The sequence below is a fragment of the Lonchura striata genome, chromosome 2 (genome assembly GCF_050655825.1).
Source record: "Lonchura striata isolate lonStrDom1 chromosome 2, ASM5065582v1, whole genome shotgun sequence".
Lineage (NCBI taxonomy): Eukaryota > Metazoa > Chordata > Aves > Passeriformes > Estrildidae > Lonchura > Lonchura striata.
The window spans coordinates 137,401,422-137,421,585 of record NC_140704.1 but is presented as its reverse complement, the minus strand read 5'-3'; the positions used below and the strand labels follow the sequence as shown (position 1 = coordinate 137,421,585).

The 20,164-nt window shown below is 37.4% G+C and overlaps 1 protein-coding gene across 34 annotated transcripts in view; it reads right to left on the bottom strand.

Moving 5' to 3' along the window:
- Nucleotides 1-20,164, bottom strand: part of RIMS2 (regulating synaptic membrane exocytosis 2) — a 447,424-nt gene that overhangs the window by 20,388 nt on the left and 406,872 nt on the right. The window lies entirely within an intron of this gene.

Sequence of the window (20,164 nt, the reverse complement as noted above, 5' to 3'; positions counted from 1 at the left end):
GCGTCTTGGCGGCGGGGCTGAGGGCGGCGGGGAGCGCTGGGCGGGCTGCGCGCCGCGGAGCTCGGCTCTGCCCCGCCGTGCCCGGCTCTGCCCCGCCGTGCCCGGCTCTGCCCCGCCGCTGCTCTCGGCGGGGCGGGCCGCCGCAGCCAGCACGGAGCCGCCTACCAGCGGGGCGAGCAGTCAGCCGGCGGCGCGGGGCTCCGGGCGGGCGGAGCGGGACGGCGCCGTCGTGCGAGACTCGCGGGCGGGACGGCCCGGCCGCGGCGCTGTAAATACCGACCGCGCCGGAGGCAGGACCGGGGCACGGCGCCGGCCGGGAGCGGCGGGACGTCCCGCAGGCACCGCCCGCAGACTTTGTTCTCCGCCCGGCTCCCGCCGGGCTGGCGAGCGGCCCCTGCGCGGCAGCAGGCGGGAGGGGCGCGCCGGGGCTGGCCGGGGCTCGCAGGGGTGCTGGAGGCGGAAGGCTCCAGGAGGGGCGGCCCCGTGGCTCGGCACGGACCGCAGGAGGCAGCGCGGCCCCGGCGGCGAGCGGGGCTGGGCAGCGCTGCCCCCACTCCTGGCCGGCAGCGCGCACCCGCAGCCAGCGGGCCCGAGTCCGCTCTCGGGTGGGCTCTGTAAGAGAGGGAACGAACCACTGGAGCAGCGAAAGGCTCAGGTGGGAAGGCGTCCCTGGGTCACAGGGTCACAGAGCCAACTGCCCCGGCTGGGGGCCAGACGGCTTTGAGTGTCTCTAAGGGTGGAGACTCACAGCCTCCTCGGGAAACCTCACTCTTCAATGCTCACTCACCCTCACAGTGAAAAAACGTTCAGCATGGGCCTTCTGTATGTGAGCTTGTGCCCATTGCTTCTCTTGAGGAGCTGGCCCTACAAGCCACAGGGAAATCCCTAATCTCCTCCGCTTTAAGCCAAGCTGTATTTCTCTAAAGCACATCTGCCTCCTTAGCAAACATGACTGTACCTTTTCTGAATTCAGTCCTTAGAGGATTTGCTTATAGCTACATCATATTATTTTGGGGGTTTTATCCAGTCTTACTTCCGTATCTTCCTCAACACTTATTTAATATTACCTTTTTTTCTTTTGTCTAGTATGTACATTAATTGAGTATATAGCAGTTGGCAACCTTTTCCCTAAAATACTAAGAAATTAAAACACTGGGCATGATTGAAAAGAGGTACTAGCTACTGTACCAGTGTTTTGAAGCATCAATAACTTACTTCCCTATAGTTCATGACAGTGCAAAAGTGCTATCAAACCTTGCACATAGTTGTTTCCTTACTGGCCACTTGAACAGCATTGATAGTAAATGCAGAGCAAGGGGTGCATTCATATTTCTTTCAAATAAAAAAAGAATTCTCTCAAAATAATGGTTAAATAATGTTTAGGGTTTGATCTAAAATCCTTTGCAGACAGAATGATAGTTTGAAGTGAACTGAAACTCTTCATGAAGAAGGTGTGTAGAGTGAAATACACTTCACACCCTCCATGTATTTCCTTGAGCTGATGATTGGAAAGGATAATAATAAGATATTAAAACCAGCCAACACTATCACTGACATACTTTACTGAGGAATGAAAGCTAGTTGGACCTTTAGCATTCAGGGATGGAACCATCATCACTCAATCTACAGCAAAACAGTGAGCTTTTACAGCTATTTTTTTACAATTTGCCCAATAACTTGATTTCTAGATAACTATAAGATAATAAAGCACGTTTCATGAAACATCATAGGAACAAACTTATTTTAGAAGAACACAAATCCGTTTTTTCCTCTTTACTGGCTATAAAAGATGCCCAGGGCAGCTTCTCTAGGCTCAGACATCTTTTATGTGTCTCATTCAGGTCATGTTCCAAAATTTAGTTGCTCATCATGTTTCTCTGGCCACATGCCCGAGTTTGTCCCCTCCCAACATATCTGTGATGTTTTACAGATTAACAAGAAGGTGAGTTGCCAAGACAGACAACTCCTGTATACCACAGGCAGGCCCATGGGCACTCCATGATGGCAGAGACCTGCCAAGGTCTGTGGGGGACACCCGGTCAGCCTGCAGCACCTCTTCCCCTAAAATCACCCTTTGCATTATACCTCTTTAAAGTATATTTAAGTGGTAGAATAAGCTTTTCATGTTTACACTTTCCTCTAAAAAGATATTACTGAAATACTATAAAGCAAACAACTCTAAAAGAAAGTGTAATGGTGGTAATAATAATGTCTAATATACAAAATCATGTAATTGGCAAAACCCAATAAAATGTGTTGAAATAATTGCTAACGATATTTTGAAAATACTTGGTGACTATAGAATTTTCTATCTATAGGCACTAAAGCAGACAAAGTAACATTTTTATGAATGTAAGTAACTTCCTTCAACATTTACTGAAAAGTGAGTGCCCATTAAATAATTCATGACTGCTTTTGAGAAGTTGGATAATAAAAATGAGTTAGTGTTCATTACATTTCAGATGAGCTACAGCTTACTTTCACAACAGTTGAATAAAACTGAAAAGACATTGAGAATGCAGAGAAAAGCAAAACAACAGTTGGGTGACTTGGAGATATTTACAAAAATATAAATAAACTCTAAAATACATATTGAAAAAAGAGCAACTGATTTGGAACATCTGTTTCATCTACTTTTACTCACATTTATAAATATTCTTGTGTAAGTATTCCCCTTAGAAGTATCTCTTGTAGAAGAAATAATACCTGCTTAGTTTAACAACAAATTAACATTTTTGCTAATATTGCATAGTATATAAAAATACCATTAAAGTCATTGATAAAATCAGTCTATACCAAGAAAATCACTTTAAAACCTCAACATCTGTAGTCAATTACAAATTACCCCTAATAGACATTGGGATATTAGGCACCTATGCAAAAAAATCTGTGACAAAACATTGGATCATTATCACATCCAAACTTCCTCAATATGCTTCTGTCCTAATTTTATTTCTTCAAGATAAATGTTTAAATGGGAGATGGAAGCAGACACAAAGAACTGAGGTGAGAAATCCATAAATTCTCATGGTATTTGGGGAGGCTGTCCTCAGTTTCTAATGATTGCATTATACAAATAATCTAATTGATGGCAATCTAGACACATCCTGAACTGCAGAAAACAAGTTTACTACCCTGACATTGACATTGACATTGACAACATCCCCCGGTTGTTTTGCTGATTGTTTAAATTTTAACTGACACTCATTGATTTGCATCACCAGGTAGAAGTGAATAAAATTCCAGTTAAAGGAACAGCACCCGAATTCCCCTTTCAATGCTAAATATTAAGAGAAAGCAAGAGACTCCCAGGTATGCTATTTTTTTTAACATTTTCATAGTTTGCTGAAAGAAAACTGTGTTGTAGGAATCCAGGTCAAACAGAACAAGGTCAAACACCTTCTATAAATGTATGTACTGTCCTAAAGAAATGCCATTTGTAGGGTTGGATTTATTATAAAATATTTTGGTGGCTCATCTAAAGAACTGTGGAAACAATTGTTTACTAGTTGTGTTCCCTAAAAATTACTAAAAGATGAATTTGTGGCACTGGATATTTGGTGTCAACCTACTCTAAATACGGCCAGCCAATAATAGAATTCTGAATTTAATAAATGTAGCTTTCTCTTTCTATGTAGATATGCCATGTGAGGTAATTTAACAAGTAACATGGAAATTAATGTATTCCCCATGTTTTTCTATGTTTCAGCTGTAACTGGGTGTATTTCAGCAAGCTTGCTTCAAGTAAACACTAATTATTAGACTTAAAATAAGGATGCTTCAGAAAAATAATGATTTGATAATTCCTTCATGAAACCATATCTTTTATCAAGGAAAGAAAAAAACAAAAGGAAAATGAAATTTCTTCACTTCCCATTTCTACTTCTATGTTCTGAACCCAGAGGCCATAATACCCTGGAGTGAACACAATAATTTTTATGGCAATTGTTTTTAAATTATTGCCTATATTATGGATTAATTCCTAAAGCTTGCTTCAGCTTCTGAACACAAGATAAAAGCACACATTGCTATAAAAGAGTTCTTAAGCCTTTGTGCCTATTTTTGAGAGGATTCTCCAGGGCAGTCACTATGGAAGGGTAATCTAAAATTTCTCCTTTAATACACAATTTAAGAAGATATCCTGGGAATGGGACTGGAAAGGAGTTATTGACTTTTCTTTGTCACCTCTTCTGCCAAGCATTTCCCAGAGACTTCCTTTGTTGGCTGCAAAAGGGATTTATTTTGTTTGTGATTGTCTTAAAAAAAACCAAAACAATTCAGCTGCTGAGCTATATATGCTGGTTAATTATCTTTAACTTGCACCACACCTATCAACAATTAGGCATAACATATTAAAATTGTAATTCAGACTCTTAATTAATTCGCACTTTTAAGAAATCTTTGTGCAGCATGTCACTACAACGAAGGCAAACTGCTTCCTCTTGAAACAGGAGGGAGAGTCCCACACACCTCCCACACTTTTATTTTACTGAGTTTTTGTCTCCTTTCATACCCTCTGTCTTCACTAATCAGAGACAGCCAACATGTCAACAGAGAAGGAATACTTGACAAGGGCCTCAAAAAGAGTTAAATGAATTGTCTCCCACTCCAAAAAATAACCCAGTTTGAAAGTCCAGTATATGTCTAATTCTAGGAAGACACAAAAGGAAATATAAATACCAGTATTGGTTGGAGGAAATGTTATTCTCCAATTATTATTCAAGCAATTACTAGTAATTTGTCCAGATTAAGTATCACTGAATATACAACTGCTATTGTTACTGAATTAAACATTTTTTTGCCTTTGTGTAAAGCTAAAACAATACCCCGAAAAGATCATTAAAAACACGGCCCAGTTAGTGTAAAACAGGGTTTATGTATAAAAACTTGTAACATGTAGTAACAAGCTGCTATTTCCTATAATTTGCTAAATGTTAGGACTGTACTGGTGGACCTCGTTCCCTACAGAGATGGCCATGTGCCAACTCCAGCCCAGCACTTTTAAAGGGCAGATTCCAAAAATGTACAAGGTCCTTCACAAAGTAATGGCTGTTTTACTGAATCCCATCTTATAAATATTCACTGCTCTTGACTTAGTATTTTTTTGGCCATGATCAAAGAATCACAGAATGGTTTAGGTTGAAAGGGCCAGTTAGAAGTCATCTAGTCCAATGCTCTTGTGATGAGCAGGGACACCTTCCACTACACCAGGTTGCTCAGAGCCCCATCCAACCTGACCTTGAATGTTTCCAGGGTTGAGACATCTATCTGTTCCAGAGTTTTACCACACTTGTTATAAAAAACTTTTCCTTATATCTTACCTAAACTTACCCTCTTTTGGTCATTGCCCCTTGTCCTGTCACAACAGACTGTGCTAAGTAGTTGGTCCCTGACTCGTCATGACCTTTGTCATGAACTCCATCTCAGGGCAATAGCTCCCATACAGCATTGACCTTCAGTGGTCTCCTTAAATTTTCATGATAAAACAATAATTCCTACGTTATTTCTACGTCTAGCAGTTAGATATAAGTTTCCTAAATTCTACTTTATTTAAATCATACATTTTGGGTTTTCTGGGAATCCTCTGCTAAGCAAATGCAGGCACACTTTTCTGTTTGCTTACATGGTAACAGTTAATTTTTCCATTCTTCCACTTCTTTTGGCATTTTCTACTGTAAGGTCAACTCCACCCCAAACATCAAGCTAGGTACACAGTACAGATTTATACCAAAATAGCTTTGCTGACTGACACAGCTGTTCTGAGAGAATTCCCTAGTTGTTAGTGCAAGTGCAGTTATATCAGCAAAACAGGATTCTCCTAGAACTGCTTGTTTGGCATGCCCACCTTAGGACTCAATTACTGGTACACAATTCCAGCATTCCTACATGGGAATAGTGGTTCCACTGTTCCCATCACCTTAACAGTATCTGCCAATGGGACTCTACCTTCACGTAATTCAGCCCTTCTGGAGATAATTTCAAAGTCTTGCACATTTTCAAAGGATACAGGTTTGAAGAGCTGAAAGAAATTACTTTCACTACATCTTTTTTACAAACCCAACAAATTTCAGTTTCCAAAAATAAAATTAGAAATTGTAACATAAAAATTGTTTTAAAAGGTAGAAATGGAAAAGTCCTTTGTTTGTTTCGTGGGGTTTTTTTTGTGTGAGTTTTTGGTTTTTGGTTTTTTTTTTTTTTGAAACATAGGCTGCTTTCATATGCCAAAAGATACCAATTTTAGGTTCTTAAACAACAAAAAAATTTATTGTTCTGCAGTTGGCATTCTCTTCTGCATTAAGTTTTCTTTAATGAACATAAAGGAGATCTATAGAAGTAACTCTTATGCTTTAATGCTAATATTAATCACATGTGAAAGCTGTCTGTTCTTATTTAAACAAACTATATTTACTTTCCCCTCCAATGTTTATGAGAAAACCACAAAACCAAAATAAAGTAATATTTTTTCTGAACAACAAAAGGAGTTTTTAATGGGCTAGCATGAAGATAGCTCACAAATAGCTAAGAGGTTAGAGAGGGAACCTCTACACTGCTGACTATTTCTGTTTTGATTAAAATAATTTCACATCTTTATGATCACAAGGTGATCTGCAAATCTGCAAATTACTGGCAAAAAGTATTACTTCATAATGGTTCATCAGGGAAAGAAACCAAGAGCACAGAAATAAAAAAGCTACATGATTTTTTGAGGAAAGAACTGTTGAGAAAGAAACCCATAGGAAAAAATATCAAGCAGATTGAAAAACTAAAGGTAAGTGGTGGGTTTTGTTTGATTTGGTTTGGGATTTTTTTTTTTGGTTATAAAAACATACATTATATCTGCTTCCTCTGTTTTGATCACATTTTACCTTTTTATCTCTGAGAGTGACCTTTATAATTCATCAGACCCATCAGCTTAGAAACAAGCTGTAGTTATTCATTTATATGCTCAAATTATATTACCATTACCATTATATTATTGCAGCTGCCTGTGTACTCCACTGACCGTTTTCAGAATGTCTTAGAGGAGGACAGTGTAATTAGTTTCATACACTCTAATTTCATGAAACATGATTTGTTTCCTTTATAATTCCATCTTCAGTAGAGATGGAACAAAACCATTACAGAACTATTGGCACTTGAGTGGCCTGTGGAGTACAGTATCCTGAACCTCTGTTGGTGCTGCAATCTGCTGATGTTACTGAAGAGGATGTACTGCAGAAAAGCACTCTATGATCTTTATGCTTGTATTCTGTGAGAAAAAAAAATACAAAGAGCATCCTGCTGAGATGAAACCTGTTTTGCAAAGAACATGTAAAATGATGAACATGTAAACAACCGGGTGAAAAGCAAGGTGTGTACCTGTCACACATTGTTCTCTGCACTCAAGAACTGCAGTGACTAGAGAGAACATAGTTTGCCAAGGACAGTGCAGGTCTGGTTTAATATGTTTGCCTTTTAAAAGTAATATCATCAAGTGTCAAAAGCCTTGCTGAGTCCAAATGTCAGCCTTGAAGAGACATTTGTCTTGCAAGTCAGTCAGGTAATTTCAAATTACCCTGCAGAAGGTTAATATATATTAAGGTGGTGTGATTTTGCAAAGTTCTGTGCCTATTAGATTATCTGTTTTCTTGAGACCACAGATTACATTCATTGAAAACACTGTGTGCCAGAGTCCAGTGCATTATTTCAGTGCAGAACAACCAAACGGGGTCTTCTGAGGCTTCTTATGCTCTGCAAAGTACTGCAGAGACTTGCCACATCTATTTGGTAGATCATGCTCTTTCAGACTGCCTGCACTGTGTAGTCCACAGGTAACCAGCTCCATCCATCAGGCTGGCTGTAACCATCATATGGTTACATCTATAACCTTATGGTTACCATCCTTATGGTTAATGCTAGCTGGTAGAGTAGAATCTCTGAATGCCTCAGAGTTCCAGAATGTCAGTGGAAGCCATACCATTTTAGTGATGCCATAAATTTCCCTTCTTATGGGTGCAAATGTATAAGGTGCAAATACTTTAAATCTTAACTAGGATTTTACAAAGGGACCATGTTCACTGAGGAAACACTTCAATTTTAATGGTCAGCATTAAACTCACTGACTAGAATCTGAGTCATTTGGTGGGCACCAGAATCTATATAGAAATAATAATAAAAATATTTTCCAAGCAAAGTTTATTTTTATCTGCTGATGTCATGTTTATCTACCAAAATCACAGATTTCAGTTTTATTTTGTAAGTTTTCATGTTTGTAATTCTGGCAGAGGAATGTGTGCTGTTGTCATTAAATGTCTCTCATTTTCATGGTGTTTTAGTCATAGCAGTGTCTCTTCAGACATGCTCACACAATCTATGAATCCTAAAATGCCACTAATGAAAAACAATTTTATTTTTCTCTTTCATTTGTTTATATCTGTTAATCCACAACTATGTCTAGATGAGCAAATACAATATCAAGACACATTCTGATGCAGAGAATGTGTTGAGTTGGAAGGGACCTTAAAAATTTTCTAGTTCCAGCCCACCTGTTGTGGGCAAGGACACCTTCCACTAGACCTCATTGCTCCAAGCTCCATCCAGCCTGGCCTTAAACACTTCCAGAGGTGGGGCATACTCTCAGCTTCTCTGGGTAGCCTGTTCCAGTGCCTCACCACACTCTGAGTAAAGAATTTCTTCCTAATATCTAATCTAAACCTTCCCTCATTCAGTTTAAACTCATTACCTCTTGTGCTATCACTACATACTCTTGTGAAAAGTCATTGTTCAGCTTTTTTGTAGGCTCCCTTTTGGGTACTGGAAGGCTTCTGTTAGGAACTGGATAACTTTCCTTCTACATTTTCAAGAGTCTCTAGCACAGTATCAGCTTAAAGCTGTGGAGCACCTCCAAAGATGTTCTGATTCAGGAGTTCAAATGGTCCAGGAATCACATCCAAAGTCTGTTTTGGTGTATCACAATATGGATTTGTGTAACTGTGCCAACTGGATTCAGTGCCAGGGGACCACCTCATGTGATTTAACACTGTAATACAGTAGAACCTTCTCTCAGGTATGACACTGCTACAGATTTAAAACTGCCAGGTAGGATTTGAATTGCAGATGTAAAATATGAAGATTTACAACAACTTATTTGACCTCAGAGTCACTGTGCTGGAAATATCATTTCCTCAGCTGATTGAAAGCCAGTTAGCCATACGTACACCGTATTACAGTTACAGTTAGCCATACTATCACCATATTAATGAGTTCAAATGGGATTTGTGATGCCATATATGGAGGCTTAATGTGTGTGCATAACCTGGAACTTAGAAACCTTTCATACACATTTCATACATGTAAAGCCAGGCTGGACAACATTTCACAATCTAGAATTTCAGGACTGAGAGTAACAGATAGAAAGCAGTAAAATTTCATTGACTAAGATTCTACTACTACTGTTACTATTGTTACTAATGCACTAGCTAATATTGATTACAGACCAGAAGTGCTGATACAAATTTGGCAATGCATTTGGTGTATCCTACAACATACTGAATAACTCAAGCTTCTTTACTTATGCTGACATTTAAGAAATAAATTTTACTTCTCCAGCTAATAAGGTGTTCCACCAAGAGGATCTAAATATATAATACTTTCCAAAGATACCTCAGATATGAGGTTCATTATCTTCCATGTACAATTTAGGTTGTCACCTAAAGAGTAAATAACTGAAAATAAAAAGGCAAGAGGAAGAGGATGATGAAAATAAAAAGATAAGAGGTAATTGATGTCAACCTCAAGATAATTTTGTTCATCTGAAAAACCACTTATGAGCATAGGTCTGTGAATAATCTTCATAATTTGATCAGTTTTGCCAGGATTATAACAATATTTACTATTTGTATTTCAGAATCTGGCTACTTTTTGCTGCATGTTTAATTAATGTTAATGCTAGAAGAGCAAGAAAGCTTGGACATGAATATAGAAAATTCTATATGAACTCATAATTTGAGTTTTATTCCTAAAAGAGTTTGCAGTCTTAACGGTACAGCAGATAAAAACCTCAGGGTGCAGCATAGAAATAAATTGCACCAAATTTACACTACCCCCAGAAAATCAGCAGCAAAAACTTCCTGCCATCTGGATAAGCTCCATCAGCATAGAATATTTCAAATGTACTAGCAAACAACATCCTAAAAATCTTTTCATATGTTTCTATATTAAGAGAGAGTTTGTATCAACTTCCTTTTCACTAGTGTTATTTCAGATTGGCATATTGAAGTGAGGATTATGATTTCCTCAATGGAAGGGACACTGAAATGTGTGCCTCTTTCTTTATCTCCTTATATTAGCTTTTTAAATTAAAAAGCAGCACCAATATAATTTAAAGAATTATATTCTTTTTCAAGGGTCATAGCAGTCCCCATTGCTAGTGGAAAGTGTCTCATCTAAGGACAAAGGTGATTCTCTGGTTTAGAGAAGAAAAGAGTCTCTTAATTAAAGAGAAAGGGGAAAAAAAACAACTCCCATTGGTCATGCTGAGTGACATAATATGTTTACTTACACAGCAAAATGGACCCAGTACTTTAGCCCCAACTCAGGTACTGGAAAATACATCATTTCTGGGTCTGGCCAGGCTAAATAGTTTTGCAGAATATGTCATTTGTTTGCCTGGAGTTAGCTCAGGTTTTTGTGATCCTGCTGTGCTGTGTGGCCATGGTATGCACCAAGAGTCATCTTATTTCACTTCTGCATACTAAAACTAGGAGTCTGGTTTAAACCAGCTGCCTAGGCTGCATCTGTACACAATGGACAAAAATTTGAAACAACATGACTGCAATGCCAGAGTACCAGCTATAGCAAATGAATTAATTTTCAGTCCCACAGGAGTTAACAGCCAATTCTAACTGAAAATAGAAAGCCTATGGACTCCAACATGAACTACCCTACCACAGCCACAAAAATATCAGAACTAAAGATGACAGAACCCCAAAAATCTGACTCAGCTTGAGACTGTCAGCTGCATAAAAGGGCTTCTCAAACCTCTTTAGACTAGTAAAGGAATATCAAGATTTGAACTCGAGAGTGCAGGGTAGTAGAAAAGAGAACTTCTGACTCACCTACCCAGAAGCCCAGGGGCCAATTTACAGATAAATGAAATAGGCAGGTTCAGACTGCAGCCACTCCTTTGCAGCACACACTTGTGTGTCTGTCTATATGCACATACATATTTATATTCATACATAAAGAAAAGGTATATTGTGCTTATTCCCACCCACTTGTGTCTGTATCATATTTTGTACAGGAGAAAAAGTGTACAGGAAAAAGGAGTTGGTAGAAGTTGATGCTGGACTGATAAAAGCAATCAGGGCAACAGCCCAGCTGTATGACATATCTCACACAATGTATATTTAATTTGAAATATACTTACATATAAATGATATGCTAAAAATAGCACCCAGATAATCAACACAATTAAGTTTTTCTTAAAAAAAAGTATGTTTGTTACATCTTCCTCCAAAAATTCCAGCTAAATAGTACATAAGCTATTTCACACAGGAGCTGAGAAATATTTCTCTCTTCTTTTGGAGCAATTTTTCAGGAATTCTGGGTTTTCAGAACCCTAAAAATCAAGCCAATAATTCTTTGCTTGTTCCTTCCCTTCTACCCTACTTCTTTTGTTTCAGAAAAAAAAAACACCAAAAAATATGCACATTTTGTTAATTAAAATTCCTTTTTTTTTTTTTTTCTGTATGAATACTGGCTATTGTTACTTTCTAAAATAATCCTTTGTGGACTTAACAAATGTCAGAATTCTGCACCAGCATTCTTGTTTAGAGAGCTCTTCAAAATTCAATTAGGATAGAAGCATCCCACTAAGTTGAGCAAATGAGTTATTTGAATACTTTTTTTACATCTGCCTATTATGTAGTGCATCAAAAATAGTTGACTATTTTCTTAATTTTATAATGCAAGTCTTTAGTTAATGTTTGAATAAAGTTTAGTTAATAAACTTTAAATTTTCTCTATAGCTATCCTTATTCAGTCTCTCCATGTATAATAATCTTAATATCTTTGTATTTAGTTTGGGGAATAGTTTGGGTCATTTAATACACAGATGAGTTCAGTTCTGTATGCATGGAAAGAGAGAAGAATGTTCTCCAAGAATGAATGTGACAAATGAGCATATGAGAACATTTTTTTCCCCTGTAAATATTTAGAGAATGTTTTAAATTTTAATTTAAGCCTTATTTTACTCTATGAAATGTCATATATAGCTGAAAAGTACAGACTGCACAGTAAAACTATTGGTGCCAATATCTAAAGACACCTCCTGTCTTTGCTTATACCCAAGCAAATATGTAGCTACTCCATGAACCTCTCTAGATTATCATTAAATGTGAGGTTTCATAAAAGTGGGTCAGGTAAGCACAGCAATCAGTTGTGTTATGCACCTATTAGATTTAGAATAATTTATAATTAAGCTAAGATCATAGTTAGAATATTGCTTGTAGGAGAAATATATTATTGAGCAGTATTAAAAATAAAAAACTTAATGAAAAGTTATTTAACTGGGATGTTGAAACCAGTTTTGATATGACTTTTGCCAAAAGCCAGCCAAAATTTATAATAGACAAAGACTTCAGAGTGAGAAAAGAGATGTTACTTTAAAGACCTGAATCTACCATGCTAGATAAGTTACACAAATTTCTGGCTTCCAATATCCACAGAGTCTAGTAGTCAAACTGCTTTTTTCAAGTCCCAGACCAGAGGCAAATACGAACAAAACATAAGAAAATCAAAATAGCCATATCAGGAAAAAAAAAAAGATCCAATTATTCAGTATCCTCTGCTAGCATGGCTAATACCAATGCCTAAGAAACATATGTAAGAAAAGTATGGGAAAGAACACCTTTATTTTGCTGACTGCTGGTTTAGAGGCTGAGTTAGATCTTTTTGTGTTTAATTGCCATTGCTAGGTCAAACTCAACTCACTTTTTCTAATATCTTTTTGAGCTAGTATATACATCAGGTCCATACAGTATGCTAAAGAATGGGTCTCTTGGTCTAAATTTGTACTGTGAATTACTTCCTCTTGCTTGTTTGCCTGATAATTGTCTGCAATGCTCTGGTTCTTGCATTTTACAGGCCTCAAGCATCTCTTACAGTAATTTCTTTTCTGGACTGAAAAAATCCTGTTTCATATTCTTCATCATCCCTGCTGTAATCTCTTCCTACTTTATTTAGTTTTGTGTCCTTTCTGAGGCTGTGGGGCCACTAGAAGTGCATATATCAGAATAATGATGTTTTCTCTGCTAATTTGTTATATTATTTTCCTAACAATTGTAGCTTCATATTTTGAGGGGAAGAAAACACATAGGAATTTGAGTGTGGAGACAAAACAGAGGGGAAAAAGCATTAAACCACATCTTCAGTTTGAGATGACTAAATAAGAAGTTAACTATTTTTTTTAACAATTTCTAAGCTATAAAGAATGATGCAAATATTTATTTTCTATTTTGGAAAGTCTTGACACATAAAAATCTGTGTTCAAACAGTGAGCAGCTCTGAGTGCTTGAACTCAGGGACCTCTGCCTCTTTCAGCATACAGTATTTGACTCAGGTGCTATGCTTACTTTGTGTTGCATCCAGCATGCCTGAAGTGCATCAGATAATCCCATTTCAAGTTCATGTATAATTGACAGACAGAAAATTATAAACTTGGACCATTTTACAAAATGAAACTATAGAGAAAAATGGGAAACTTTTTTTTTTTTGCCTTCTTAAGTAGGAAAGTTTTTGAGTGTAAGTAGAATTTTGTCATGGGATTAAAGAAAATTAGTGGCTAAAATGCCCCCAAGCAGTATCTGTCAGAGGAAGCCAACACTCATGTCTGGAGAGAAATGTTAGGTGATGATCATATATGAGTGAATGATAAAACAAAAGCAATTGCTTCCTAGGGTGCACCCCAATAAATGAAAAATATCTATATGGAAAAGGAAAAACATTCTACAACACAGGAAAGTATCTGTCTGTGGTTTGACATAGACTGTTCAATTTCTACATGAGACTAGGAGAAATCAAGAAATCACTGATCCTCACTGTCAAATTTTACTTGGAAGGGGAAGAAAACATCCCATTCATGCAGTCCAGGATAGAGAGATATAAATGAATTAAAAGAATGACTGTAGCCAGCTACCCAGAAAATCTGTGTCCCAGTTAACATAAAGGGACCTTTAGACAAAAACCCTAATGCCTGCAGAGGGATGGTGATCATAGGGAAAATCTGCAGGGATATAAGATCTGAGTAGCCATTTACTAGCTCTGCACTCTAGGAAAAGGATTTTTGATATAGGTAAGTACATGAAAAGACAACATGGAAGACAGATAATTGGTGCAGTGTTTGAATTCAATATGTCCAAGGATGGGATTTCTCATGGAAGAGAAACAATTTAAAACAGTAAAAAGTTCACTATGAAAGGAAACTTCAGCAATCATATGAAGATTGGGAACATGGGGAAATTTGCAACTGCAGGGAAAATAGACTGAGCACACTGCTGAAGGCAGCTTCAGGAGATTGTGCTGGGAGGGTTACCTTCTGAAATTTGAAGAGCCACTGAAGGATTCAGAATTTATCCTTTTGGATTGGGTGAAACTAGCAGAGAATTGTCCCTATTTTTATTACAGGGACAGCAGAGGTTTTGATTATGTTCAGACTCCTAACCAAATGCCCAGATAACACTCATAACTGACATTAGAGGTAATTTGACTTTGTTTTCAACTGACTAAAGCATCAAGTAATATGGTCATTGCCTTTTCCACTGCCCTGAGTCCCTAGTCCTCTGAGGTGCAGGGAGGCAGGTCCTTCCAGCTGGTGTCATGACCAGCTCTGCCTGCCAGCTGTGGCAAACTCTTGGAACAGAGATCCAACAACTACACTTTAAATCACAACCTCTAGTCACTTTGAGGTAGCAAAAGAGGAAGTCTTTGCTCAGTAACTAAGGTTTAGCAGTTCTGACTCCAATCTTTTTTTTTCTGCAGCGCTTTTGCAGGTATCCTGCCAGTGGCAGAAGGCTTGGAGTTACATGATTTTTATGGTGACTTCCAAGCCAAACTACTCCATCATCCCATGATTTTATGATTTTCTGTTAATCAGACTAATATTTTCTTTTGTTTGCTTGTGCATTCTCACTGTGGTCCTACATACCGGCATCATATGCAAGGTTACTGCTAGAAGGTTGTTTTACCTATATATACCTACATAAGGCTCTTTTATAAAATGGCATCATACCTTTTATTGACAATTTAAGCTCAAACATACAAATTATCACACAAAAGCTACCTAAACTATTAAATTAGGAAGACACAGGCATTTTATGTCATGGCTACCTCAAGAACTAGCTCTTCCTTTTGTAATTACGCCACTGGAGAGTGTCAGCTGTACCTGATCTATCAAACAGAAAAGATGTCAAGAGAAGGTTAGTTTTAGAAAAGGATTCTTTACTTTCTACTGTATTTCTACTTAAAGATCAGGAATCACTACATTTTAGGGGTCTGTGAATCTTTCTTCCTTCCTTAGGATTTGATTTTTAGAAACAACACTTTATGAAAAGAATCCTTCAAGAAAATGTAAGGAATTTGTGGAAGATCATAGTAATAAATAATGTTTGTTCTGTGAGATACTGTGTTTATAAAACAACTATTTCATTAGAGAGAATTCTTTATTCTCAGTTTATATCAGATTCACTTTGAATAAAAAGTCTGACCAAGTTCTTTGGGCAATGGAGGGGGTGTCAGAACAAAACACATCTGGAAAGGACTTCTTGGGTAATTGGAGCTGCAGGTCCCTTGCTGCAGGATTTTGGAATCCATGAGGTTTGAAAAGACAGCATTTACAGGTGGCCACATCATTATTTTTTCAATCTCTCATCAAGATGCATTAAATGTTTTGTGCCACCTGCCCTGCTTTCCTTGGACTTCCACAGAAGTGCCAAAAGTGTATTAAGCCTCAAGATCTGTTTCTTTGCCACAATCCTGTTTAGGAAGATTAACCAATGAGAATATGGGAGGAAACAGTCAAATGTATATTAATTGGGGTAAGAAATAATGATGCTGAGGCAAAATAATATTAGCATCATAAGTGCTGAATATGATGAATCTGGATAAACAGTCATATGAAAATCAGATTAACAGATTTCTAAAAGAGCTTTGGAGTTCAATAGCAAGGAACACATCTGTTCTTCCTTACAACTGAGATACTTTTAATGACCTTTACTTTAAAAAGCTGCATTCTCAAGAATATGCATTTATTATTTAATATTTTATTAAATACTTCTGCAAAATCAAAAGATAATGTACGTGCTCTGAATGTCTAAACGATGAATTTGAGAGTGGCATGAAGTTGCATTCCTGTTCCTTTTATGGTTCTCTGTACTGGCTATTTATTTTTAGGAGAAATAAAAGTATCATTGTAATTATCCTTTTATGCTAACAGTTTTGGTATTGTATTAAAAATGTTCTAAAAGGAACAAATGGCATTCACTGGCAAAAACACTTGTGAAATTGCTCCATTCTGCTTATGGCTGCTTCTCCACTGATATAATTTTCCATCAGTCTGTCTATATTATATTTCTATTTCTGCAAGTTATCACTTTTATGAGCAAACACAGTATTGTTTGACAAAATAGAGGGAAACAGAGAAGTCCTGATCTACATTAACAAGATTATATTATGCAATTAATTGCCACAAAACTTGTTAATTCTAATTTAATATTACCAGATGAAGTAAAATACCATAATGTTCAGGAAAGTATCAAAATATTGCATGTTAATAGTTGGGATACAACTTGAAAGGAGTGTGGTTTTCTGGCACTGTAAGATAAAAGAGAGTGCAAAAAGAAGTGTATAAAAATAAGTTTACTGGCGTAATGTTAATGCTCATCAGATGATACGAAGGAAGGTTCAACATTCATTCAGGAAGTGGAAAAAGCACCAAGTGTGCAGAAAACCACATTTCTGTCAAAACAGCTGGGAAGCCAATGACATAACAGAGCTGCAGGTTAGGCAGTATAATTTTAGGCACTCAGTACACTCTACACATCAACAATGCATAGGACTAATCTTCTAATAAAAGGTAATTTCACTGAGCTCTACCCTGTCTGACAACCTTATATTAATTTCTCCATCACTGAACAAGGATCCTCCCAAAATTTCTTTTCTGAATGTTCACCTTACCTCCCTTGTTGAACTATAATAATCTAAATATTTTTTTCATTACTTATAGTAGTGTACATGAACATGTAAACAGAGTGAGTGAGAGAGAGAACAATTGTCTTCTCTTCCCACAATAAACCTTCTTCATTTCCCCTCTTTTTATTTTAATGGAGACAAAACACTTTGTACACATGCTCCATTGTTTTCTAGCCACTAAACAACCATGTAGCCCAAACCTGAGGGCCTAATACTGTAAAAGAGAGATTTTTACCTAAAAGAGAGATAATTTACCTAGTTTATAAATATGCAAGGGTGTATTTTGTAACAGAGCAAAGGAACTTACTCAAAAATGATGTATAAATAGGTATTGATAATATGGTCCTTGCCATGGTCTACCCACACTTGTGAACATAATTTTCTGGTTTTTCTTCAGTCTAAGCTCTATCTGTGCATCTAGCTTAGCTGTGAGAGTGAAAGGAAAAGAAGTAACTTAATGAAGAGCAAAAGTCAGGACAAGAGGATGAATCATGAAGGATGTTAAAATTAAGGACACTGAGGTTAAATTTATGGACACAGAAAGGGAGAACGTCTCTCAGAGCGGAAGGAAGGGAAAATTATTTTTAACTACCAAGTACATGAGGGTTTGCTGACAGACAGGAGAAACCAAAACATCCTGGGCTGCAGGACAGAGCTGTGTATACAGCACAGAACTCTGCAGTACAACAATAGAACTTGGCTCCTGCTGGGAAAAGGTGTTACTGTAAAATAGTGTTTGCCTTCAAAAATTCATTGTTTGTAATTTTCTCTACAGGCAAGACAAAACTCGTCTCTTTTTGCCTAATATCAAGTCTTATCATTCCTGTCATATTCTATCCTAGTGAAAATAAGTAGAGTCTGCGCTTATGAAGCTAAGCAAGGATCTACAATTAAGTCCTGAAGAAAATAACAGGATAAAACAGCTGCAGGAGTAATCAATGGTGAAGTCTTTAATTTAATTTAATTTAATTTAATTCAATTTAATTTAATTTCAGTCATTCTTTCAATTGATCTTCTTCCTGTTTAGGGCTTAGGCTTTTGCAAAACAAAGCTTTTTCAATCTGGTAAAGAGTGGGTAGAAGTAATAGTCACCATTAAGAAATACTTTCCATGCCTTCATGTAAACCTCACACTTCTTTCTTGGAGCACTTCTATGGCCTTCTTCACTCATAACTGAAATGTATGAAATTTTGCATATGAACTGCATATGGAGATTGATCAGTAGATGGTCCCTGAAGCTGTCTCTTGACAGATCAGAGGAAAAAAATCCCATAACGTTTTAATGCAAATTTATTGCAAATTAAACTGAAGAACTACCACGGCGCAGACAAACTTGCATGGAAGAGTCAGAAGTGAAACTGTTGCTTGGCTTGCACTAAAGCATAAGCATAGGCACTATTGCATGCTGACTTTCTCATCATGTCTCAGTTTGGAAGATGGGAGTGGAGTTCAGTTAGAATAATATCTATCACATATATAGAATATATCACTTTTTCATCAAGAGAATTATAGAAATTAGAAACAAAATCTCTTAATCCAGCTACCCACTGCCAATGCCAAAGACAGCTTGTACACTTTCAGGAAGCCCATTCAGGAAAGGAGCAAAAATTCTATCAGCATGGAGCTGTTAGTTACTGTATATTGCACAGATTGTGTTTTTAAAAATAACTCAGCCTTTCTACAATATACTATTAATTGTTATGATAGGAAGACATTAATTTACTGGCTTCACTTACATACATTTGGCCTTAAATTTGGCTGAGAAACCAGTTCATGGCATAGTCCCTCAGAAAGATATTGCGAACTCCATGACCAAGCACCTAAGCCAACTCACACATTCAGGGGCAATTCTGTGCTCATCCCAGAAGTGAAAAGTGACAGTGACAGTGAGAAAAACTCCATTTTAGGAGTGAATATGCCACCAATATTGGTTATTCAGTCCTGATGCACCAAGAACCCAGCAGTACCCAGTGCTGCAGCCAGGCAGGGTCACTGCAGCTGCCCAGCACAAAAGCCAGGGGTGTAATTCCTTGGCAACCCCTAGTAAAAGGTTCTCACCCAGTTCCCTGTCTGCCTATGTGGGTGTTCTACTCCTCTAACTAACTTTTCAGCCCATGAAACATTTTCATGTACACCCATGGTAGCTAGAGGTACTTCCTGGGGTTTGATGAAACCAAGGAGCCCGAGCTCAGGCTGGGCTGTGCTGTCCCACTCGCACAGCTCGTGTCCCATGGGAAGGAGGGAGTGTGGGAGGGAGCCCAGAGACTCAGTGGACGTAGGTTTGAACAAGAACTGCTGTAGGCTGAAGAAGAGATGTGATCTTATTGTTCCAATGAGAGATGCAGCCTCCAATGCTTCTAATATTTGTAGAAAAACTGAAGTTAGGAAGAAATAAAAAAATATGTACACAGAGAATACATATGTGTGTGTATATGTGTATTTATTAGAAATCCATGACAGAAGTGTGTACCACTCAAACACATTTAAATCAGGTATGTTTGAGATGGTTGAATCTAAAGTTTTTTCAAGTAATCAAATATTTTCTATTTTTCATTATAAAATTAAAAGAGGTATTTCTAATTAAAAAAAACACCTCAGAGGCATCTTAAGGTAACTCAAAGATCCAGATGAACTTTTAAGTCAAATCAAAAAGAGAATTTAACAGAGCTGTCTTATTTTCTAATGTGTTGAGGATGGCTTTGTGAAACTATAATCTCGTTTCCTGTCCCCAACAAAGCAGTGATTTTCAATTACTACTTCTGCTATTGTTATTTCAACTACTATTTCTATTGTATTAGAAGCAACAACACTTTCTTATTATTAAATTAATTATATTATAATTATATTATAAGTAATTAGAATATTAATTATTTACTAATTAATATTTAAACCAACAGGGGATACATTAACAATAAATATTTACTGAGCCCAAGCAACA